The sequence below is a fragment of the Pagrus pagrus genome, assembly GCF_965226575.1.
Source record: "Pagrus pagrus genome assembly, chromosome: 1".
Lineage (NCBI taxonomy): Eukaryota > Metazoa > Chordata > Actinopteri > Spariformes > Sparidae > Pagrus > Pagrus pagrus.
Genome location: NC_140185.1, coordinates 21,836,047 through 21,861,491, shown reverse-complemented (window position 1 = coordinate 21,861,491; position 25,445 = coordinate 21,836,047). Strand labels below are relative to the sequence as shown.

The window sequence follows — 25,445 nt, the reverse complement described above, 5'->3', positions numbered from 1 at the left end:
ATTAAATATGGACTATAAATAAATCTATATTTTTGTTTGAGCACTTTAAAATGAGGTCATTTCATTCGTGACTATTAGTTCTTCTTTATCTACTGTTCTATATTTTTTCTATGCAGCACCATGTGACCTTGCTCAAAAAAATGCCATAGGAATAAAAGTTTTAATACAGATGATGGATGACGTTCAGGAGGGTTTTCCACACAGGTAATGAATGACTCAATTCGCACTGGGCTCCTCGATGTAATTGAGGCTGATGAAATTAAAATCTTTGTTGGGCGGTCTTTGTCGAGCGGTCTCTGTTTAGCAACATGTTGACCATAATCACTGCAGGGTCAGCGTACTGAAGAGGCCCATTTGATAAATAATAGAAGAAGAATAACCATTCAAAGGTAATTCATTTTCATTTCACGGTGAAGTGCTGTTTATTTAATTTCTGACAAAATGGCTCCCCCACACCCTCCCCTCGAGTGGTGCCATCGACGGTCTACTGAGGGCTGTGACTGTTGCTTATTAGATAAATGGTACATATTAACAAAGAGTGTATGTGGTCTGTTCCGAAAGGTCCAACATCCTCAGGTGTTTCCAAAGGAGACTGCACGCTTGTTATTAAACCTGTACTCCAAGCGCTCCAGACATAAACTAAATTACTCCCTGTCATGTTTGGAGATTAATTAATCCTGTAGGTCAAAGGATCCAGATATCAGAATGTATGAGGATCCAATTTAATGTCTCAGAAGAGTAGGATGGCAATGAATGCTCGCACACTAGGGCGTCAAGCTGTATTTTCTTTTATAACAAGTACTGACAGGTGTCGGATAACATTACAGCGGCCGAATAAAAACATATTCTTAAAACTTCAGGGGTCAATTTTTTGAGGATGACCATTTTTTAACTGGACCAACAGTGGACTCTGCTAGTGATTGGAAATTTAAGCCATGGACAATGTTAAAAAAAAAACTGCAGTTCCACAAATGGCCACTGGAGACTGCTTTCAATAGAGAGTCAATCCCCTTAAGAGCCCCATATCAAAATGTCCAACTTTACAGCAGAAATAAACCTGTTTATAGCCTCTGGACTCTAAAGCTATTTTCCCCGTTAATGACAACTGTACAGGCAGAACATTTTTATGTAACTCATTCGTTTAAATTATATTGGGGCTTTAATTTATGCATAATTAAAGGCTTTGAGTAACAGCTAGCCGCTAGCTCTCAAGCTAGCTCTCAGTAGCCAGGCATCATTCCACTTGCCCCGTTAGCCAGGAGTTAAGAGGAGTCAGGCACTGCCAAGATGGCCACGGCCGGAGCCACCACACTGAACTTCACAACGGCTCTTCAGAAACCTATGTGACATCAGCAAGACTGGTGCATGTTTTATACAGTCTATGCTAGCTACAATTTTACAATTTTTGTTTAATATTTCCGAACAAGCATATGGCTAGCATATCTAGTAGCGTCTCAAGGTGTTGCTTTGTTTCTTACTGCACGAGAAAGAGTTTTCTTTACAGTACTGTAGCTTTAAATTGATGCAGTCAATTCTTAAACACTGAAAAGGAAAATTTCTCACTGATCAGCTGAAAACCGTGTTAACTCTTTTACAAATACTACTGTAGACAAGCATGGAAAGAAGTAGCTCCTTGGTTCTTAACCCTAGGACATAAGCTAGTTTTTATTATTATAATTAAAGTTTCAAAAGAGACATACAGTAGGTTGATAAAGTTAAATATCAGGTACATAAGACCTGCTAGAATATATAATATATATATATAATATCTGTCAACAATGTGTGCAGTGATGTCTTTACTGATGTGTATGCAGAGCTTTTATTAACTTTGATTAATTAGCTGCTCTCATTATGTTCATCAGTCACCCTCTACATGACTGAAATGGTCGTACTGTGCCATTCACAACGAACTCAATGAAACAGCAGCAGCAGCAGAAAGGGTAGGAAAGCTCGCTGGTAGACAGGTGCATGTTCATCTGAGCAGAAGACAGTCGGTGTGTGACGTGAAATGGCATGATTAAACAATGGTAAATGGCCATGAACTTTGAATTGAGAGAGACATTTCCCAGCTGTTATTGAAGAGCTTCACATGCACATTAATATGACTCCCATGATATCTCCAACTGACATTTGGAAGAAAAGAATAATATCAACTGTAGTTCCTCACCTTTATTTGCTTAATATCTATGATACATTTTTATTAGAAAACCTGCCGGAGCAGCAGCTGAGCAAAGATTGTTCAAGCGATATTTGTATTGATGCGGGGAGTATTCTTGATTCTCTGTTTTTTTTTTTTTAAAGCAAAAATGCAGTAATATAGCAGCTGTCTTCCTGAATTTGCTTAAAAATTTCCACTTATACCCCTTTTGAATCTACATATTTTGAAATACAAACAGATTGATTCTGTCTTGGTTTAATCGTTAAAAAGGATGAATATGTGTTCCTGTACTGTATGTGTACGCAGTTGAGATTATCTGTTAATGTTTAATTCAGCTCTTTAACACCTCAGAGACACTTCAACATGTGTGTAGACTTTTCATAATGAGATCAAATAAAGTTTCATTTTATTCCAAACCATTTAAAAAGGCTTATTCTGATTACTGACATTCAAGGTTTCACAGTTTTGACTTGTGTCACCTGTAAATTACTTTTCGTTGCACTAGTGTAGGAATTGTATAGTGTATAAAATTGTATCTTCCCAGATACAATTTAAAGTGTGCATAAGATCACAAATAATGCACACTAGAAATATGACCTTAAACTCCGATGCAAGAAACAGGATGGTAGCACAGGAGAAGCAACAGAGAAAGGAAATAAAATGAATCATGAGTGACAATACTGAAGCGAATCAAAGTGCAAGAAAAATAAGTTGGAGGATCTAATGTTTAGAAGGTCTGTCAGTAACTTTGTGGCTATATACGTGTCTAATTGTGCATACATTGTGTGCCTACCCAATTGTCCACCTCATTTGACGCAGGTGCTCAGTGTGGGTGAAAGACAGCAGGGGTGTGTGAGACATGTGGCAAGACAGGAAAAGCTGAAGAGGCAAATTGATACTTACAAAAACTGAAAGACTCAATCCCCAGCTCCCAGCGATCACTGGTTGGTTGATTTTAAATTCATGTAAAAACCTGAAATGTAAGCAAGAAGAAAACGGATGTTTTAAGTGTGTGTCGTCGTATGCAGTTTTATACGAATTCTACGAAAAATACAACATTTAAATATTGTTATTAATGAGTTTAAATAGCTTTTATTTGATTGTAAAACACCAGTAAATTTCGAATGTGCTTAGTATCAACAAGGGTCTTAGATAACTGTATTTACCTACACTGGAACAAATAGAGACAGAGCTAGAGGAAGAGAATTGGGGCCGTGGTGACTGTTGGCTGAGGGTCAGAGTCTCCACAGCTGAGCTACTGTGAGACAGCTTTGTTAGTGTCTGACCTCCAGTCCTCACAGCTGCCTGTCAGCAACGGCCATCCGTCCTAGACAATGTTTGAAATCTACTTCTCCGCTGCCTCATTAATCTGTCTTCCAGCCGACAGATTCTACTAATAAACAGCTTTCATATAAAGCGGTTGTTTTATTTAATTTTGCTTTCTTTCTTCAAGCGCTGCCTTGCTAATGATTTATTTAGGGGGCGGGGGGGGGCATGTTCTGCTAGTTTCAGCATGTCTTGTTGAAGTCCTGCAACTCCAGAGCTTTGTTGGAGAGAGAAAAAATACCCAGGAAACTCCAGCACAGTGCGAGTGTGTACAGTTTCAGGCATCACCGACGGCACATTTCACCCACAGTTAAGAGGTAATGACAACAGAGGGAAGACAATCCACTGATCGGACCATCTAGCTGGAGGGATGAAAATGCCGTAAGCTCATTCATGTTCATTTTCTCACATTATCTTGTGTTCCACAATACGCCAAGATCTCATTACCAGCTGATTTATACAATTAGTCCGCCTCAGCACTGCCAATTAAACAAGGCCAAGGGTTTTTTGAGGTCACGCTTAACTGATCTGTCACTAATTTGCACTACAGCACCTCAGTCTCCTATCGCCAGGGCGAATAAGCCACCAACAACAAGACCAGATGAATGTACTGACTATACCACTGCATTGTTGCACAGTCTGCCACGTGGGAGGCTGCAAGGTTAACAGAACTCGCATAGAGGATAAAAAGGCAAGAGTTACAGAGAGGTCTGAATGTGGCGACCTTGAGGCTGGAGGTGACAATGGGGGAGAGGGGACCCAGGTGACCCCAGCTGAATGGAAAGCTGTTGCATGAATAGCACCTCTGAGTTTAAAGTCTTCTCCTGCCTCTCAAATAATGCTAAAACACACATGATTTCACTGTTCTGAACTCTGCTCCAGCCGCAACCACCCACTCCTGTAATAACACACGCACACACACAAACACACACGTACACACACAAGATTAACTTGTATTAGTAGCTATTCAGTCCACACAACAAACCACATATTACATGGATGGGAATTCAATAAACCAGCCTGTGTCAAACATCTGACTATAGGCTTAATTCCTGTTGTGCCGAAATAAACGAGAGCTCTTATAATTACAGAGTAGACATTAACAAACCTTTGAATTCATAATCTGATGTTAATTGAGAACAATGAGGTAAATAATAAATGGGGAAATGTATTCCTATTCATCGGTTATTTAAGTTCATTATTTGTCTGAGGGAGAAAAAAAAAACAAAAGAATTTATAATTGCAAATAATGAGCGAACCCAAATGATATTATAATGAAGCCAATGCAGTTATCCCTGTGGTGTAATAAGAGTCAGTGTCAACAGGCCTATTGTAGCTGCATGTAGCAGCTTTTTTTCCTGCTGTGCATTAGACCTACAGGCAGGAAACATAAAACAGGCACTCTCCATTGCTAATTAGAGGATGGGGGACTTATTAAACCCAATTGCAGTCAACCCTAAATTCAAATTATTAGTTCTCTACGTTTTTATAAATTGTCAGCACACTTAACCGATATAATTTCTGTTTTGTTTTTTGTTAGAAGCAGAAACGTGTTGGGTTGAGAGGAAGAAATGCCAACAGAACAGTCAGAGTGAGGCACAAGGACTAGTTTGCTGGTGAAATAATTTCCCTTCTACTACAAATACCGTTGGTTTATCTCTTGGATACTAAAAAATCCAAACAGACTGATGGAGCTGACATCAAAGGAGCAGGGACCGAGACCTCACAGCCACCTGTGGCATTTCTGTCAAAGAGTGGCCTTTTCTCCAGCTTTGGCTGGTCAGGGCTACCTCTCTGTCACACACACACACACACACACACACACACATGCACAGACAGACGCACAAGACACACAAAAGAAAAGAGTGAAAATGCAAACGTGTGCGCGCGACCTAGAGTCGCCACTAAAGCGCTAAAGCTTTCATATGCAGTGAAGCGAAGTGGAAAATTATAGCATCATTTCCAGTGCTGAAATTTGTGGGGGAATTCACACACATACACACACACACACACACACACACACACTCACACACACACAGAAACACACAGACAGTGTTGTAAAAAGTACCCAAGAGTCATACTTGTGTAAAAGTAAATCATGTTAAAATATCACAATTACTACAAATAGTACTTGAGTAAAAGTCTCAAATTTTCTGATATTAAATGTACTTAAGTATCAAAAGTAAAGGTAAAACTAAATAATACATATATTTTTACATTTTATGACATTTTTCTGATAATGTGTTTTTTATTTTTTTCAAATGTATTTGTTAAATATGAAAAGTAACCAGTAACTAAAGTTATCAAATAAAAGTAGTGGAATAAAAAGTACAAAAACTGCCTCCAAACTGGGTGAGTGGAAGTTTACAGTACAGTACCTGAGTAAATGTATTTAGTTACATTCCATCACCGCACATATCCATCATGTTTTGGTACTTAAACTCAGCAAAGACAGAAACCAGTTGGCTCGTGCTTGATGAAATTGCAGTGAAACAAAATCTGGGACAGAATTTGTCCCTTAATTTGGTAAAGTAAACACTTACACACACACGCAATATGTTTGGGCACAACATCAGAATCAAATTCCACATTTCTCCAATGATACGGTGGGTAGAATAAGTATAAGGTTAAACTATTCACTTGTGCTAAAACCTCCCACGTAGAAACCGCTTGTGTACCTCCATATTACACATCAAACATACAGCAATGTATCCCCGGCTGGAGCTGCCATTAGAGCCACAGCCTCTTGTGCAGTCTGTGAAGAATGCAGCCCAGAAAGATTCACTTTCAAATCAACTGAACCTTCAAATTCCAGACATGTGTTCATGTACGGTGTGTGCCACGCTTGATTTAATTTCCCCTGAACATAACAGAGTTGTGTTTTTGTAACCATCATGTGACAGTGGCGCAGTATCAATAGACAACATCACCACAACTGTACACAGCACAGGGGGAGACCAACCACTACACGGCTATCCCGACCAGATTCGGGTTTTATGTGTCATGTGCGTCAACTCTGCGTTGCATTAAAACCACTCAACATGGGACATGTTTAAATCGCATGCATGTGCGCCCGTGCCTGTCTCAAATGTATGTTTCACCTTGTGTAGTTTTGTGTGGATATGCATGAGGCAAGCCAAAACTTGTACTTCAACTCCTGTTTGGAATTCATCCAGATCTGCAACATGTTAAAAAAAAAAAAAAAATACACTCCCAATCCTCCTCTCCAAATCCTCACTCTCTCCTGCGTCCAAACACGGTAAAGTAAGAATTCTGCCGAGTTAGTAATTTTGACAATAGAGGTAATCTATGCCATCAGCAGGCTGCTCCCTACCTGGATGCTGTGTGGTTATCTCTGCAGAAGCAGCAGCCACACAGTCAGTCAGTCAGTCAGTCAGGCTGGGGACGGGGCGCGTGCGGGGGGTTTGGGAAGCTATAACAGCCGTCCCAGGGGGAAATAGGAGAAATGGGAGGGAAAAGGAGGGGCGCGGGGGTGAAGCGCAAAACATTCTGGGCACAGAAATGTCTGATAGAGTAATTGAACACATGTGATTGTCTGTTAAATATCCAGTTCCACAAAGTCAATCCTCTCTGCAGTGGCATCATCTGTGAAATATGAAATGACAGCTTCCATGCAGTGAGTAATCACCTCAGCCTGGAATGAGAGGATAGGAAACAGCTAGAGTTAAGGTAGACTGTGGACACTTATGGACGTATTGAGAATTTTAAGTATTGCGGAGATATCATTCGCTTGTAAATGTTTTCACTTCCTACTGGTGAGATAAACAAAAATAAAAGGTCCAGTGTGTGTTCTTAGACAGACAAGAGCTGTATTTCTATGAGAGCTCCACCGTATCATTGAGTTATTTGGTGTTGGAAACAGGTCAATCACGTGCAAACAGCTGTTTCATGCTCCAGCACACTGTTAACTGTCACATCCTCACAAATCTCCCTTTTCTCCTCTTTTTATCTTTACCCTCTGTCTCTCTCAAACTGCCCCGTTTCAGTCTCGGGCTGATCCTGTCCTGACACTGAACTGCAGCAGACTAGACACTCACAAAACGTCTCGCACCGATGTGTCAAGAGCAATGACTAGCAGAGCGTCACTCCGGTTAAAATATCTTTGTTGAGAGTAAAACAGTGACCTGTATTTTGGCAGAGCTGAAGTGCAGTAGTGTCAGATAAAGCTGAAAAAAAATCTGCTCCTGAAGAGAAGCTATTCTGCTCAGAGTTTGTCACAAGCAATAGCCTGATACAGATACAGTTCTGCGGCTGAACCAGGCTTTCGTGTGCTGCTCGGGAAAATGCATTATCTGTCATTTCCTCTGCGTCAAATAACAAGAATAAAAGTCTATTTACTGAGCAGCCGGGTTGAGGCAGGGTGAAGAGAGAGAAACGACCAGCAAATAGAATGTTTTCCTCCGCGGTGGACGGCGCTCAGTCCCCGGTGCTCCTAACAGGCGGGCGTGCAACCTATCAATTCTCTTTGATTCCCTCTTACATATTCTTCACTCCAAAGACTGTAAAGACAGAGAACACAGAATAGGCTTGTTTTTTTGCACACTGATGAGACCTCTTTTCTTAACTTCCAAGATGCACACACATTTTCTGTTCCCTATTTTTTTCCATTCTCTCTTTCTTTCTTGCTCAGTGTGAGGTTTGTGTACGTTGGGGGCAGGGGTATGAAAACAAGTCTCTCCCTCTCTCCCAGGTAATGTGTTTATTTTCCCGGACCCATCTTCTAGTTTACTGCGTGGTGGCGTTTCTCCCCTCTTATCGCCTGGCCCTCACGGGGCACTTTAGCCCCTCAAATCCTGTTCACCACATACTGGTTTTAGAATCTGTGAAATGAGTGCTAGAGAAGCGTGGCCACAATGTCTGCCTGTGTTGCTACTGGACTCAAATGGGCTTGGTGCTTTTTTGTCCAGGGAGATGCATAAATGGAAGTTTTTAACACCTCAAAGGAGGCTGGGCCTTTGTGGAGGCACACTAGAGAAGGCTGCCAGTCTCCCGAGGAGGCAGACACACTGAGTGCTGCAGGACAAAGAGCTAGAGGAGCAGAATCAGCAGGGGCATCACTCTGCTTTGGGCACCAAGCAGACACACACGTACGCCCGCATATACTGTACAACTGCACTTTCATGCATTCGCACACAAAAGCTGGAACGGCATGTTCCGACTGTCTCAAATACCTCTAAACACAAAATCTCAAAATTAGGTATGTCAGATATATCATAACAGTTGCATTATCTTTCCAATTACCTGCACTGCAACCTCATTATAGTACAAACAGCCTGCAGCAGCGACTAAAGAATGAGACATAACTCATCTGAATATAAACACTGTATTACCAGCAGGTAAAATACAACATACAGTAGCTAACTGTAAATGGATTCATATGTGATTGTGCAAACACGCTCAATGAAAATGACAAATATAAATAGCATAACAAACGCCGCCATTTCCTACTTATTGATTTCAGCTCCACTGTTTGAAAATGATTTCCTCATTTCCATCCCAATTTTCTTTATTGAAATCCTTTTTTTTTTTATCCCCGAGTACAGCCCAACAGCTGGCATTTACAATCAGTCTTTATGCTGTTTAGATGTCTACAATAAGCATTTAGATGCAAATATCTCTGCCTTGTACAAAGGAGTTGCAACTTCTGTCAGAAGCAACATAATCAACCTGCAATTGTCTCCTGGCTCCGAGTGGTTTCCAATGACAAGGCCTGAGCCGTAAGCATCTGTATTCAAATGATTCCCTATTTCAGGCACTGTTTAGTGTGGATATTTTCCAACAGTACCGCACTGAAAATCAATCACATGGTGAATTAAACCAGAAAGGAAACAACTGATCCATAAATGATCAGGTTACAACAAGGCATTGGTGTCCGCAAATTATTCTGTGTTTTCCTTATTTCGAGGAGAATCGGGGACGCGCTGTTTGATAGCGGCCTGTTTCCACCAATGACTTGCATTACCGTCGCACATTTTTCGATTTGCAAAGGCAGGCTTAGGTTGACAAATAATTGTTTTAGCGGCGAGCTCAGCACAATGCAGGCAGAAAACTTTAACCGATGACATGTGTGAAATCTTATAGCCCGCGACAGAGTAAAGAAAGCCTTAAATAGGCTGCATTGTTCTCAGAAAATCAAGGGCTACAGTTGGGAAATCACTCTTTATCTTCCATTCATAAAACCCCAAACTATACTCTACAGTACAGCAATGCTTTTAACTGCATGTTCCTCTGCATCCTGCTGAAAACTGATATCTAAAAACTGTCTTTCTTCTCTGGTGGAACTTTAAACTGACAAAAATGTAGCACAGAGAATTTTACTCGAGAAAAAGAAGACTGAAATCTTGATTAAGACGTTAAGGGTCATATATATTAAAAAAAACCCATCTAAGCCTATTCTGGAGCGTAGTGACCACTGTGTAAATCTGTTCCTGATGGGATTATATGCTTTGCTTTGGCTCCACTGGCCCCTGTGCAGCCATTTTCACAATTAACATTTTAACCTCTGTTTTCTCTTTTTATTTACAGTTGCAAAGGTCATTTGTCTTTTTTTTTTTAAACCCACAATTAATAGCAGCGTTTGCAAATGCAAATGAATCCATTTAGGGGGAGGGAAAATGATCAGTTTGAGAATATTTCTGCCTTCTTAATCTTCTTAAGAGGGAAATGATTTAAAAGGAGGACACAAATCTCCAGTGACATGGCAGGAACTGTAGGGCACTTTCCTCTCCCCTTCCCCTTCCCTCTCTCTCTCTCTCTATTCTCCCTTTCTCATCTCACTCATGTCTCCCTCCCTCCTGCCCCCCCATTCCCATTTCTCTCCCATCCTAATTTACCTCTCCCCCCCTTGTTGGCCTGTAGGGGTGGAAGGGCCAGGAGGAGGAAGGCAAAAGGAGCTGAGAGCAGGGCTTGTACTCGGCTTGTCCCCCCCAGAGGAAACAAATGTAGTGTTTGAGCCACTGATCACTGGTATAATTGAGTTTAACACTCCTTTTCTGGATTAAAAAAGAGCCTTTGAAATGAAAGGTCAAATTACCTCCACAGTCAGGCAATAAATAAGTCAAACAAGGTAAGCGGTTCCTGCCAGCATATGTTAGTGGCAAATTTAATTAGTGGGAAAACAGGAGGCTCCTCCATCCCATGCTGCATTGAATAAAAGCAGTGTTGGTTGTACAGCAAAGGAAGAAAATTTATCAATCATCACTTAATTCATCTCATCATTTAAGGTTTCACAGAGCATATTCCAACTTACAAAAGGATAACTCATAATTTAAGAAATCCAGCTTTAATGTTATAATATCAAGATATCCACAGAAATTTTGCAAATAATCAGATTTCACGGGGGGAAAAAACCGAATAACATTCTTGGTCATTAGCCTGCACTCTTTTTAGTGCATGATTTTTTTTTTCCAATTATGTAAGGTATATCCTATAGGCCCATTGTCCATTGATTGCAGCACAAGGAAAGAAAAATGGGCATAAAAGTAAGGCTGCAGTCTGGACTGGAAGCACAGAAGGTGGCCGAGCAATGCACAGAACAAGGGAAACAGAGAGAGAGAGAGAGCGAGAGAGAGACAACACTGCTCTACACCCAACCAGCTACAATGTGGCCTTTGTGACATAATGCACTCTGCACAGCAGATTGTGGAAAATAATCCAAAATTTACTGGTTCGCATGTCCAGCAATAACAACTGACATCACAACCTGTACCATATATCCCATGTTTCTGGGCACATTTTTACATTTAGTGGAGAATGAGGGGGGTAAGAAAAACATCGTCAAGCAGTTATTATATTCCCATCATGTCCTGGGAGCCCATTACAGCATGGCACAAGCAACGGTAAAACTGAGAAAGTCAGCAGGCTGAGGCTGCAGGCGGAGGGCTGGGCACAACTTACACTCACAGTACAAACCTACAGCACACTGTTAACTGCTGGAGAAAGATGGAGTTCAATCAAACACTTTGCACCTACAGATTATGTGTATTTAAATGCTGATAGTCATAAAGGTTTAGTTTTTAGTTGGCTTCCGTGTGCTACCATTAGTGTTAAGGCCGAGAGCTTTAAGGTGTCCTTGCAAGAGTAATGAAGACGAGACCGCAGCAGAAGAGCAGGAGGAAGAAGCTCTGTGGTGTGGCTGTCCAGACAATATTAGCATGAGGTTGACTGTACTGAAAGCACGACAGGTGGGTCACATGAAAGATCACCATGTTTTTTTTCCACTTGCCCGACACATGCTTCTCATTATTCTCCAAGAAAAACTGACACTGCTCCAAGCAAAAGAGAGAGGGCCACTACCACTCACCACAAACTAGTTTTCAAGTATATCTTACATTACATATGAGTGTACATTTTGAAGCTGTGTATGCTTTGAGCTGTTCCGTCGGGACAAAATGAAAATGTAAATAGATTAAATTGCGTGTCCAAACATGCAGTAAGTGCTGCAAGGTAAGTATGATCTATGTAATAAAAGAAAAACACTTTCCAGGATTTCACTTGAATGAGCCAAGCAGCCTTTTAAATAAAATGAGCAGACAGGTTCCCACAACCTTTATATGTTTTATTCAGTATACATTTTAACTCACATTTCTAAATAAATGTGACTTCCCTTCAGCTGGAAAAAAAAAAAAATCCACAGCTGTACCATTTAAATTTTTAAATGGCAAAAATAATATTTTCAAAGAGCAGGCATAGAGTGTGTTAAGTGTGCGTGCGTGTACATGTGCCTGTGTCAGCGCATGTATGTGTCCATATATCCTCGCGTGTCTCCACAACAGCCCCCATAACGTGGTTTTGGGCCGGCTCTGGGCCTAACAGTAAAATGTTCAAATTGGAAAAAATATTACCCTTCTTTCTCTTGAATAGCCGAGAGATAAGCACCCTTTAGCAATGAAGCCAGTGGAGTTTAAGCTTATTATGAATACCTCTCAGAGCGCAGAAGCATGTACTGTAGAAATCAAAGGGAGTAATAGGCAGGTAAGCCTGTGTCATTTTAAGGAGGAAGTCAGTTGTGAAATTGTAAAAATCGCAAGACCCTTCTGACAATCTCCTGCCCTCAGAACACTCCCATAAATGATTTCTAAATGGCAGTGGCTATCACATATCTGAAAAAGTCAGAAGTTTGTGAGGCAAAAAGAGAAAGTCCAATGCTAATCTCTCCATTGATGGAGAGGAATAACAATAAGACCATTTATCTTTTTGATTAAACAGCGCATACTCTGAAGTTCACAAGAATGTGTGATTCTTTGCAAGCACCCTAAGCATCCCCAAGCAGACCTGGCTTTGCAGAACATTCCTCATGGTTTCATGTTCAATTGGCTGTGAAGGTCCGCAGCATAGCTCTTACATGCCGGACTGAAATCCTCAAAAAGAACTCGGGTCATCTTCGGTTTTATTTTCTTGATGATTGTGCTGCAAGAGCTGCTCATCAAATATCTGGATTCCTACACGAAGCAAGTGCACATAAACTCACAAAAACCATCAGCTGTAGGGTTACAGTTGCATATTCGTTTGTGCATTTTCTGCCTAATAGCTTCAGTTGTAAATCTGCTGTAAAGATGATATCATAACGCAACTGCTCCGAGGCAGCCCGGACTCTGTGGTGCTCCATATTCTACAAAGGCATACACACACACACATACACACGCTTACAAAACACACACACAGGCTGATACATACTGTGCTCTTTCTCCTCTGAATATTCATCCATGTTTCCACATCATCTGCAGGTCTCCTAATCACAGTCACTTCCCTTTTAATCACAGAGCTCTAATTAGGTCCTAATAAACCATTTTGCCATCCTCTTGGAGCGCCTCTGTGTCACTCACACATCAAACCAAGAAATACTATATTAAGGGGCTGTCAACCTCAAAGGAAAGCTCCTCCAGCAGCAGTGATACAGATACTGCAGGCACACCCTCTTACACTAATTGAAATTATCGAAAGCTCCGCTTACATGTGACACTTGGCCACGTCTGAAACCGTGGCCTGAAGTACGGCAGTCAAAAGCACGACGCCTGTGCCAACACCGAGGCTCTACTGGGTTCTCTGATGTCTGGTAATTGTTTAAACCTGAGTGGATATGGCACGGGGCCTCATGCTGCCTGTTCTGCCAAGAGAGGAAAAAAAAAAATAAATGTTCTCACTAGCACTTTTCTCCTCAGTTTCTTCTATTCTAATTCAGTCCAGCATGGTCTTCAGGGAAAGCCTCAATGGTTCCATGTTCATCTTGGAGAACCAGTGTTGGGGATGATGATCGCCGACCACAAGTTGATAATGATGACTGTTTAATTAGAAGGCTTTCTTTGGCCTGGCCACAACCCAAACTCCTCCACCCTGCAGATGGTAACCAATAAATTTAGCTTTGCTGAGGATGAGGAGGAACATTGTACCTCCCCAGTTTACCCTCAACCCCGCCCCTGACCAAGGACATAAAGCCTTTCTTCTCGATAACACAAAAAACGCATCCATGGCCTTGATGCGTGTGCCTCTATACAAGCAAGTATCTGACTGTGACGGAAAAGTCCAACTGGGTCTTCTACAGTGTGTGTTCATCTGCATCTAATTTGTAATTGGGAATATGCTTATAGGAAAATGTAAAGCCCTCTGATTAAAAGGTGCAGTTCATAAGATAGTTGATTGTTGAGTTTCATTCCCAACTCGTCAAATACTGATGCTTTGGGTTGGTAGGTGGGGCCGGCCTTTTTGGCATGACAGCTTAGAGAGTGACGGGAAACGGGAGAAAGAGTGGGGGAATACATGCAGCAAAGGGCCACTAGCTGCACTCGACATGGGTCCCAATTTCCATTCCTCGCAACTAAAGCATGATTATATTTCTTACGATTTAGTTCAGGCAACTCAAAACGCCTAGTTAGAGTTAGGGAAACACTGTGGTTATGGTGAGTACATTATGGTTATGGTCAGGGAACTTGAACACTTCGTTAAGGTTGGCAGAAACATCACGAGGATGGTAAATATTTTTAAAAAGTCAACTGTGATGGGATGCAAACCCCAGTCTCCAGCGTAGAAGTCATGTGCCCAGCAGCCACCCACCCGGGTCTCCTCCTCCCTATGACTTTGCACTGCGGTATACGAACGTAACTCTGCAAACAAGCTTTGACAGTGGACGTAAATCCTTATTGCAAATTAGTTGCACATGAACGTAATATGTAGGAGGGAGAGTTCTGAAGTCATTTGTATATATTTATATGCAGTCTGCGAGGTCATTCATTATGGTTATATATAATATTCCAGCGACAGAGAAACGTTTTTTTCAAAATCTAAACATTTTTGCTCCTTAATACTCGTTCCACAATGTCATTCCGCTCTCCTCAGCAAAGTTCTTGTAGACTTTATAGACTGTCCTGTCTACTGGAAAAAAGAAAGAAGGCGTGTTTCTGTTCCTCACACAGGACAACACCTCCCATCATCCCTTGGTCCCCCCTCAGCGTCATCCTCACCCACCTCCTGTCAATCATCCTCCCTTGGACGAGCCTTTCTACACCGTACTGCCTGGCAGAAACGACACTCTGTCTGTGTGTGTGCATGTGTATGTGCATTGTATGCGGGCGGGCGGCGTGTGCCAGAGTGGCTATCCCCTCAGATTGTCAAAGAGGCTCATGGGAAATTTACTGCATGGGCCAAACCACAGGCTTTCTCTATCATTTCGGCAGATTTCTCTTTTTTAGTCCCATTCAAAAAAGTGATTATCACAGACACTACTTTTCTTTCTCTGATTCAGACTCTCTGGGCTTTCCTCACTGTAGCTGCACTTTGATTATAAATGTGCATTTGAGCCAATCAGGGGTTTCTTTAGTGCCGTTTTAGACCGGGCAACATGTTTCCACTGCTTTCAACAGTTGTTCTAAAGCAGGTATGTTAATTTGTGGACCATCAAATTAACCTAAATGTTGATTAAAAAGTGAAAGTTTATATTTTCCAACATTAGCGCCTCTGGTATGGTAATAGTTATGTCATGGTACAAGTAGGCTGAGTGATGGATAAAGTTGTTCCAGTCCTCCACCGTGATCCAGCACTCACGAGTTGGAAATTGTGCCTTTTGGAAACAAATGAAAGGGGAAACGTCAGCGCTGCTACTGCATGTGTTCCTCCTACATAAGTACAATAAGTATTCTCAACCACCTTGAATACTAAAATTCATCCTATGTGCGGGTCAGGACCAAGATCAATTTCTTATACTAAAGAGAATGAGTTTGATCCACTTACACATCATCAGCAGGGTCTGAGGCAACCTGAACACTGATATCATTATTTGTGCCCAGTCTTTAATCTCAGAAAGTCTGCTCTTAGTCCATCTTTTCACCAACAGCGTCTAAACACCCCCCCTCCCTTTACTCGGAGAGTGTGTGTGTGAGAGAGAGAGAGAGGATAACAAAGACAGACAGAGAGCGAGAGAAAGCTTGTGGTCGGGTCTGGTGAAGCCATTTTCTCATAATGCACATTAAGGGCAAAGCCTTGTAACACGTCCAAGTCAGTGTAAAAAGAAATTATTCAGAAAGGAAACAAAAGAGCTGGGCAAGAAGAGATGCTATGGTTAACTTCATCAAAATTTTAGCCGCAAGAACCTTTCCATCTATTCCCCCGCCCTCCCTCTTTGTCACTTTGATTTATTTTTGGCACTGTGTGTTAGCGTTTTCCAAAGGAAAAACTGTTGGGAATCTGATTTCTGGCCCAATACGTCCGTTCTTTTCCATAACTTCCTCGCCTGTTATAGATGTCACAGTAGCTGCTCCATGATGCAAGTGGTTGATCAGTATTTGTTTCCATCCAAGAGGGCTGACACACACTATCAGAGGACCTCAGCGGCAGCGACGACAAAGTAGTTTTTGTTTAGAGGCCCGTCTTCAAAAATGTGATAAAATCAACAAGTCTGCAGGTCTTCTTGATGAAGTAAAGTCTTTGGTTTTGTATTCATACAGACACTTCATACAGACACATGTCAGTCAAACTCGAGGAGCCAGCATGCATCATGAACCAAAATGGCACATTACAGCAATACTCCTTCAAGAAGAAAATACACTGTATCATGTGTTCACATCCCATACCTCTCAAGAGTGTGCACACATACCCACTATGTACGAGTACGCACGCAAATATGCACTCAGAAATGAAGTTGCCAATCTGATCTGAAAACAGTTGAGTGCCAACAAAACGGCTCCCAGCATCCTAAAGGCTGGACCGCAGAGTAAAGAAGCCAGATTGGCTGGCTTAGTCGCAGCTATGGAGCATATTTTACATCTCATGTCAGATCAAGCTGGCAGATACAGAGCCGGCTGTCAACCTCCACCAACTGGATAATGTCTAATCGTTCAGCTTTTACAGACAGGGGAGACCTGTGTAACTCGGATACAAAAATAGCCGCTTCCTTCTAAGACTATGGAGTGCATACACTTTGGAAAACTGAATTATATTTTCAATCAAAAAGCATGAATGATCACAACCCTGAATGTTGAAATAATTCCTGATGGTTTTGTTTATGCGATGTTATTCATGACAAATTCAAATACTGAATGTATGTGCTCCATGCCATAATTGCGGTGCTTGTCCCTCATCAGGGCATGAGTTTTTTAATGTCTTCTTTCCCATTATTCTGCATCAAAACTCTGCTGTTGGCTCAAGTGATATTTTCAGAGAGTCCTTTAAAGCTTCTTCCAAGGCTGTGGCTTGCCCATGAGACTTGATCCAAACACAATGGGGGGGGATCACAAGGAAAAGGCTTGTTGTGACGCTTTTGTGTGTGAGCAGCGCAAAAGCCCACATTACACTAATCTCTTTTCCCTTGTTCACTCACAAGACACAATCTCAGGTCTTCAGAGCTTCTTCAATTCTAGTAGGAGAGAAATCACCCGGGGCAAAAGATCACAGCTTCTCCTTCTTCTGTCTTTTTCTTTTTAAAAAAAAAAAAAGCCAAGTGCCAGCAGCAAGGTCACTCACACATAAATATATAGACTTCAGTATCCATGACAAGTGGACACATTGATACATAGAAGTGTAATTTCTCTGAGACTTGACATAAAAGGTTGACGTCAGTGAAATCTGCCACTGAGTCAAAGTGAAAAAAATAATAATTAATGCACGACTCTCTCAAAGCGTAGCTAACAAAATGGTTGCCACAAAAAAAAAAAAAAAAACTGGCTTTGGATTCTGCACCCAAATGTCTGCAAAAGGAACACGGACCGACATGAGTGTTTGTTTAAAATTCAGCTTCAACCACCTGCACTCTTTTCACACAACCTGACAGTTCTCAGCCTTGGTCCATATGCCGTGTGTGTGTGTGTGTGTGTGTGTGTGTGTGTGTGTGTGTGTGTGTGTGTGTGTGTGTGTGTGTGTGTGTGTGTGTGTGTGTGTGTTAGAGAGAGAGCGCCGAGCATGTGTGAGAGAGAGAAATTGCACGCGCGTGTGTGTGTGTGTGTGTGTACATATGCACAGACTCCAAAATCCACCACATTTTAATTACTGCCCGGCTGCACTGTGTGCCTCTTTGATATGGAAATAAAGGCAACCATCTTCACACACAGCCACTGTACAAATCTTCATCTGATTCATAAAAAACAATGAGCCCGACTAATTCCTCCACCTGATTACAGTCCCGGACCTGTGTGTGTGAGAAACACACGGCCACCAAGGCCCCTCCAATTAATTCTACATATTAATGTGTGATTTTTTTTTTAAAATCAACTACTTACCATAGCCGAGACTGTTGCATTTTGAAGTCAAAGTTAATTATGCACAACTATGCTATGGACTAAAAGAAAATGTCCAATTATTTTGAGAAAAACATTTTCGTGGGAGAGTGAATGATACAGATCAAAATGGGCCACTTAGGTTACTTGTGCAATTATGCAGTTCCTGTGAAGATACACATATTTAGATTTTTTTTTTCTTCATCTGTAATCCTTTAATGTCAGCAATACTGTTCACTTACGGCAGCCAGAGGGACACAGAGATCTAATAGAGCAGAAAAAGAAAAAAAAAGGAAAAAGTAGTGCCCCTGCCCTCGTCGATGTTCGGTAAGTGTTGGCGCTTGCACATCTTGTAGGTGCGATTAGTTTCTGAATAACAAAAACAACATGTACTCAAGTTTAATCTTTGACTTTAGAGGAATTTGTGTTACATTTGTTACATTCTTTCCTATTAATCTGTCTGGCTCCACTTTCTCAAAGCTTTTCAGTAAAGATGGCAGCTTCATGGAGGCGATGCCCCCGCTCTTGATGACTTGTCACCACCGATTTCATCCGCATATTCTCCTCTTAACAGAAGTCACAATGGTACCGACTGAAATTTCCTCCTGTTCGAGCACAAACCATCTAAACTGAAGGCGTCTGCGCCGTACTCTCCTGTCGTCAAACGCCCGCTCTACCCTACCAAATGCTCCTTTGGTGTGCAGAGGAGGGCGAGTTCCCCGTCACCGCATGCATTCATTACACATAACGCTGTGCGGCTCCTAATCACATTGTCCCGTGAAAGAAAATTAGGCATCATGACAGAAGAGACATGCTACCAACTTGTCACAAACTTCTCATCGAAGGGGACGGATTCCAAAGATAAAAAAAAAACCTGTGATGGCGTATTCCCATCAGTTTTGATCATTGTTGAAATATTCTACAGCACATTAGATAACACTTAGATAGACAGATGTCACAACATCTGCTACCCTGCCATCCTCCACCTTTACCAGGCCTGCTGTTGTTTACCTCCTCTCATCTTGTTTATCATCAGGTCTCAGCCGCTGCCTCCAACACCACAAAGAGAAGGAGGCTAGTACCTGGGCACCCCTTCAACTGCTGCCCCCCACCTCCTCCTCCTCATCTTCCTCCTCTATAGCCTCACTCTCCCTGCAGCGTCCTGTCACTTGGAACAAAATAGCTGTCTTTCTGCGAGACACGGTATATATATATATATATATATATATATATATATATATATAGAGAGAGAGAGAGAAATATAAAGCAACGTGTAAGATCTCAGTTACACGGTCGGCTTTTTAGATTTTTGACATTTCAAATCCAAATCAATGGTAGCGTTTAGAAAGAAAGACAATCTCTGCAAAATATCTGCGTGAGGGAAAGTGTACACATGTGCCAAGGCGTGCAGGACTCACACTCACACACACACACGCACTGGACAGTTTTGCAAGAATTTTAAATATCAAGGACTCTGGAATAATCTACACACATATGTTTAATGTTGTCTGCTCTATCTGTAAATGACAATACATCGCTGTTCTTCAGGATCCCACCGCAGAATGATGTCAATATAAGATCGTCTCGTCCCTTCTGCGACTGTGAAATCAGCTTATCATGCGTTGGTATTGGTTGTAATTCTGTAAGAATTCTGCTTGGCAAGGAAACACGCTCTGCGGGGTGAAACTGTTAGCAGAGGAGCAAGGCCATAAAAATGAAACAGAGCAGCACTTTCATTTTGCGTCACTTTGTGGCGTGGCGATGGACAATATTTGATTTTTCGGCGGCGGAATAATGAAACACTCAACAAAGACTAACAGATCTGCGAGCTCAATATGATGAAGGGACCTTGGTTTGTATTTTTCACTTTTGAGAAGAATCACAGTTGTAATAAAAATTGCACAAGAACAAGGTTTGGTTTTTTTTGTCAACTGGAAATGATCAGATTCAACTCCTAATCAAGCAAGAGCATAATCAATAATCAATATGCACATCTCTCTTCCTCTCTTTCTTTCCCTCCCTCCCTCTCTTCTCTCTCCTGCCTTGTCTTTGATCCCACTAATTGCTGGCACAGGAGTTTAGTTTAAACTAATTCTACATTTGAAGACATGGTAGAGTAAATTTAAGTCGTGGCACTCAGTCTAAAATAAAAAAAATGCTCTAATAATAATAATAATAAATAATAATAATAAAAATAATAATAATAATAATGGAGGAAAAAAATATTCTCAGCAGCAAAGTTGCTCTTACAACACGGGAGACATTGGACTTGTGGACAGAGTGCAGGATATGTTTAGACAAGCCAGGTGGTTTCTCCCCCTTCATGCCAAAATGAATCTAAATCTTTGAACTTAGTGGCACATCAGCGTCAACGAGTCTATATCTTAACGCTGAGTCCAGGTGGGAAATTCTGCCTCTCTCTGTCTTGCAAAATAAAATAAAATATATTTATAAAAAGCTCAAGTCTCCCCGAGATCCACACGCAGAAGTACAGAAAATACTCAACACCAGACAGTATGAAATGTGATAAATATCATATTATCGGCCTGCAGTCCTGTTCACCAACAAACTGCCACTTTAGTTTTTTTTAATTAATGTTTAAGCTGACATAACTACTGCGAAATAAAAAAGGGCACATGCGTCCGGGGGACATATTGATAAAAACGAGCAGAAATTATTCGAGGGGATCACGCTGCCAAAAAATTACTCACACTTCTGCATCTGTCCAATTATTAAAAAGGCACATTTAAGTTGGAAGGCGCAACAGCGGCGTGGCGTATAAAAAGGGAAAAGAAGGTGAGTGATTAAGATGCCGGTGGTTTTAATAAGTGAGAGATGTTAAATAAGAGCCAAGTGCGGCTCTGTGGCATCAAAGGGCTGCGACGCCGCTTCTCACTCCTTCCTCTCTCGCTCTTTTTTGTGAGCGACACGCTGGGCTGAGCTGCACAAGCCCGTCAGAGACAAACTCTGGTGGAGACAGAGCCGAGTGTCCCTGTATAGCAATCAGGACAATGTGCTGAATGGGCAGTCTAATTATAAATGTGCCATTTAGACGAGCATTTGGTCTCCAGAACCGCCTTACCTTATGAGGAGACCTGCAGCTCACACTGCAGAGCAACTGTCCGCAGGAAAATGTGACAAAATAAATAACTAAAATTTAAAAAATAAAGTTTACACACCTCAGAGAGAGAAGGGAGGGTTAGAGGAGGGTGTGATGTCGCTGGAGGAGTTTAACGGACAGGAGATAATTGTCTTTTCGTTTCATTAATTGGCCACAGGTGTCTCGTTTGTGTCACAAAGCGCACGTGCTCGCTGTTAAATAAATACAAGGGAGACACAATTCAATTAAAACAGGAGTTCCTGTTGTCGTCACAGCTGACTCTCCTCTGGATACAGTGTCGTGGAGGCTGCCTCAGGAGGCACAGGGAGTGCGTCTGCTTTTGGGGGAACGCACGCTGCGAACATCACGTTCAAACACTGATTTTTCACTCAATCTTACATTCATGGAAAACCTGGGAAATTATTTATTAACGCAGTGCAACGTAAATATTTCCTAATGGACGATGTATGAAATTAAAAAAATGGAATGAAGTGTTTCCCAAACACCCAAAACAGCTCAAAGTTTTTATTTTTATTTTTTTTTTAAATATCCAAACAGTATTTATTCTATTTTAAAGGCCTTGTGATTCATTATTTTTCTGGCTTGCAGCAGCGGATAAAAGCAAGAAAACAATTAACCCTGATTAAGAACATTTACACTTTTCCACAAGAGGAGAGCCTCTGTGTGAGTGTGAGTGTGTGTGTGAGTGTGTGTGTGTGTGTTGAGTCCGGGAGCGCCGAGCTTCAGAGCCTTCGGCTTAAATGGAAAACTGTCTGCTCAAGTACATCTCCTCTAAATGGACAAGCTTCTGCGATTGTTGAATTTAATTTATGGCTTATGCATTCTTTAGAGGTCGATTCCCCCTGACCTCAGGAGAAAGTTAGGGAAGAGCAAATTCCCAGGCTGCACGGCGGCCACAGGCTGACAGGGGAAAAATTACTAAAATTCAGACAGAAAACAACAAAAACGCGCGGATGAGAGGCAGTTTGGAGGCAGAGAGCCTTTGGATGTGTAAAGGCACAACGAGAAGCTTCAGATACAACTTGTCCACCTCACATGCGGAGAGGAAACGTACCGGAGCGCACGTCAGTGTCAACGAAGAGTACCGCTCTGTGGAGAGAAGTGAAACTGCCAGCAGCACAGGAAAGTTACGGGAAATGTAAACACAAACACTAAAGCAGCTGTCAGCCTTTAAACATGTCAGATTTCAGTCAGAATCAGCGCTCGTCGGCGGTGTTTTAAGTGAGAGTGCGATCGCTGACAGCGGTCCCGTTGGTCTGAACGCTGCAGTTTACACGTCCGCTCGCACGGCTTCACGCTGCTGCAACAAACAAAAGACAGAGCGTAAAGTGATTTCAAACCTCCACACGATGCTTCGGCTTGCTCCGGAGTTTAGTTTTGATCAAGTTGGGTGTTGTATTCAGCGCGGATCTGCCCCAAAACCGAGGCGATCCCGAGCGCCTCCGAGCCAGCGCCGCGCCGCTGTCGTCCGGCGTGCACTCCGCTTGTTTTGGTGCAAGCGACGCATCAAACAGTCGCAATAATGAAAGTTTTGACGCTCGTTCCCCCCGCCACGAAACCCACGAACACGTTTCAGCTTATCACATACTAAACTTTCTGGGGAAAAAACACGGCTTCACAGCGGGAAAATGCGCGCACGGTGCCGGAGCGTTTCTCTGACGAGCGCGTTCGACTTTTAGGAATCAGCGTTCGAGCACAAGGTGGAAAAATGTGAGGAGAGCACAGGGCATGTTGAGAAAAAGCACAGCAAATGTGTTGTTTACCTTGATGATCTGAGCCGTGGAGAAGATATCTGTGCGTCCTCTCCCGTGCGTAAAGACTGCCGGACGAGGCTACACTGAGCTATCTGTTGAGCGAAAACTTCAAGTCTGCTCACACGGGGCCATGCGAGGGGATCCCGCACACTCTGTGTGAAGTTCAGCTGTCCAAAACTACAAGTACCTTTTGTTGTTCGCCTATCTGTTCTTTATCTCTCTCTCACTCTCTCTCTTTCTCTCTCTCTCTCTATCTCTCTTCTCTCTCTCTCTCGCTCTCTCTCTCTATCTCTCTCACTCAGACAAGAGAAGACGATGGGTAGAGCTGCTGTCAATCTTGGCAATCAATGCGCGCAGCCATGTCGCAAGTATTCAAAGCATTTCCCGTCGTGCAACATCAGAAAGTGAGTGGCCAGGGCATTGATCTGAGGAAGGCAAAGAGGCAGGACTCCCCCCCCACCCTCCTCCTCCCCTCCTCCTCCTCCTCCTCCTCCTCCTCCCAGACAAGAGATGCGAGAGAGAGAGAGAGAGAGAGAGGGAGAGAGAGAGAGAGAGATTTGTGGTGAAATAAAAGTGGAGACAAGGAGGATGGTTGTAACTGCCCGCAGTTTAGTTAGTTTAATAAGCTTACTTAAATGAACATCACTTATGGGCACTTCAAAGTTAAACATGACTTTTTCCTGTCAGTGGCACGTTTTTATTTATGTCCTCTGGAGACAAACGGCGCACTGACCTCTCCAACTTCACTGACAGAGTTTCAGAATCAGCGTTTCTTTAGAGGAAAACGCGCTCAGCTCGACGTGAGAGCAGGTGAGAGAAACCCAGCCAGAGGAGTTCAGGGACTAGTTTAGACTCGTGTAATGTAACAGCTTTTGTTTGCATACTTTAAAATCAGAACCTCGAGCACGCACAGCCTTTGCTGTTTCTCACTGACTTCTTCTGGTTAAAATGATCACACAAGAAACTCAAAACAAAAAAATATTAAAAATGTCGTTTTTCATCCATCCAGAGATCACCAGCTGCTCTGCGGATATTCGCCATTTCAAGGGCTGGAAGTCACATCACGCTTCTCAGCTTTTCTAGATTTTAAAATAATTATTTCTGACAGATGATCTTTTAAAAAGCAGAAGATTCTTCTGGTCCTGCAAAGCGTCTAACTCGTGTGTTCACACCGTGTATTTATTTATTGTGAGGGAATTAAATTGTCACATTCAAAGAACACGTAAAAAAAATAAGACTCGTTTTAGATTAATAGAAATTAAATCAAAAGAATGATTTTTAGAAATTAAAATAATCAGTGATTGCTTTACAATTGTATGTAATGTGGGCAGTGGTGCGAGAGGAAATATTATTCTCCTGCGTCATATTTAACTTTTACAGACTGAGGCAATTTATTTTTTAGTTTTTGTATAAAAATCCATACGGGCTTTTAACACAGAAGACAGAACTAAAATAATCAATAGGTTGCATCAGTACGTTAACGCACACACAGACCAATTACATTCATTTAAATAAACCCTACATTATGTTTTAAAACAGATCCGGGAGCAGCCATTTCACTTCTGAAATTAAAGCAAAGGTGCAGCGGCTGCAGGTTGACATTATTTGCCCCTGACAATGAGACATTTATCTGTGTTGAATGAACATTTGTTTTAAAATGACCAGCTGAGCTGGAGGAGGCCCACACGAGTCAAACACACACAATAAATCACAACATGTCCGAATCAGAGAGAAATCAGAACAGAAAGACAACAGACGAAAAACTTGTAATCTATAAATCAGCAGCAGCACAAAAAGGCAACATACCGATACACATCATGACAGCACCCATCACCAGACATGACTCCCCTACTGGGCATGCCATAAGTGCCCTGTAACAGGAGGCTATCATGTATGATGAGAAAACATTATAGGAAATAGGAAAAAAGTTACTTACAAAGAGAGGAGACAGCAGGAGGAAATTCTGATTGTTAACTGCAGTCACATAGAGCTAAAAGAGGAGGGAGGAGAGGCAGAGACAGAGAGAGGGGGAGAGTGACAGAGAGAGAGAGAGAGAGAGAGAGAGAGAGGCAACACAAGTCATCCACAACATCAGCTCTGACTCTGTGCGCCTCACTGTCCCTCTCTTTCTGTCCAAGGTGAAGTAAAAACGCACCACGTCCTGACATCAAGGAGCATCAGCGCGCCTCTGCTTAGCTCCTTTTTTCTGTCAGTTTGAAGTCTGACTCACTTTTTCTGCAGTGTGTGAGACAGAAAGAAAGAAAGAAAGAAAGAAAGAGAAATAAAACTCACCTCTGAAAGTTTTTTCTGGACTTCTTTTAAACTTGAACGCCTCCTGACCTTTAAACATGTACAACTCTACAATA

At 42.0% G+C, this 25,445-nt stretch overlaps 1 protein-coding gene across 9 annotated transcripts in view; it reads right to left on the bottom strand.

The window, feature by feature from the left end:
• The window catches only part of sox6 (SRY-box transcription factor 6), a 138,015-nt gene extending 112,972 nt beyond the window's left edge, over positions 1 to 25,043 (bottom strand). For 4 of the 9 annotated variants that reach the window (XM_084359623.1, XM_084359628.1, XM_084359629.1 and 1 more), the window contains exons 1-2: positions 23,089 to 23,435; positions 3,062 to 3,131 (exon numbers count right to left, since the gene is read on the bottom strand). The gene's annotated coding sequence lies outside the window, so the exon portion shown is untranslated. Of the gene's footprint in view, positions 1 to 3,061; positions 3,132 to 21,286; positions 21,350 to 21,383; positions 21,429 to 23,088; positions 23,436 to 25,015 lie in introns of those variants that run through there. The other 5 variants (XM_084359624.1, XM_084359631.1, XM_084359626.1 and 2 more) reach the window with 4 other exon arrangements.
• Positions 25,044 to 25,445: the final 402 nt, after the last annotated feature.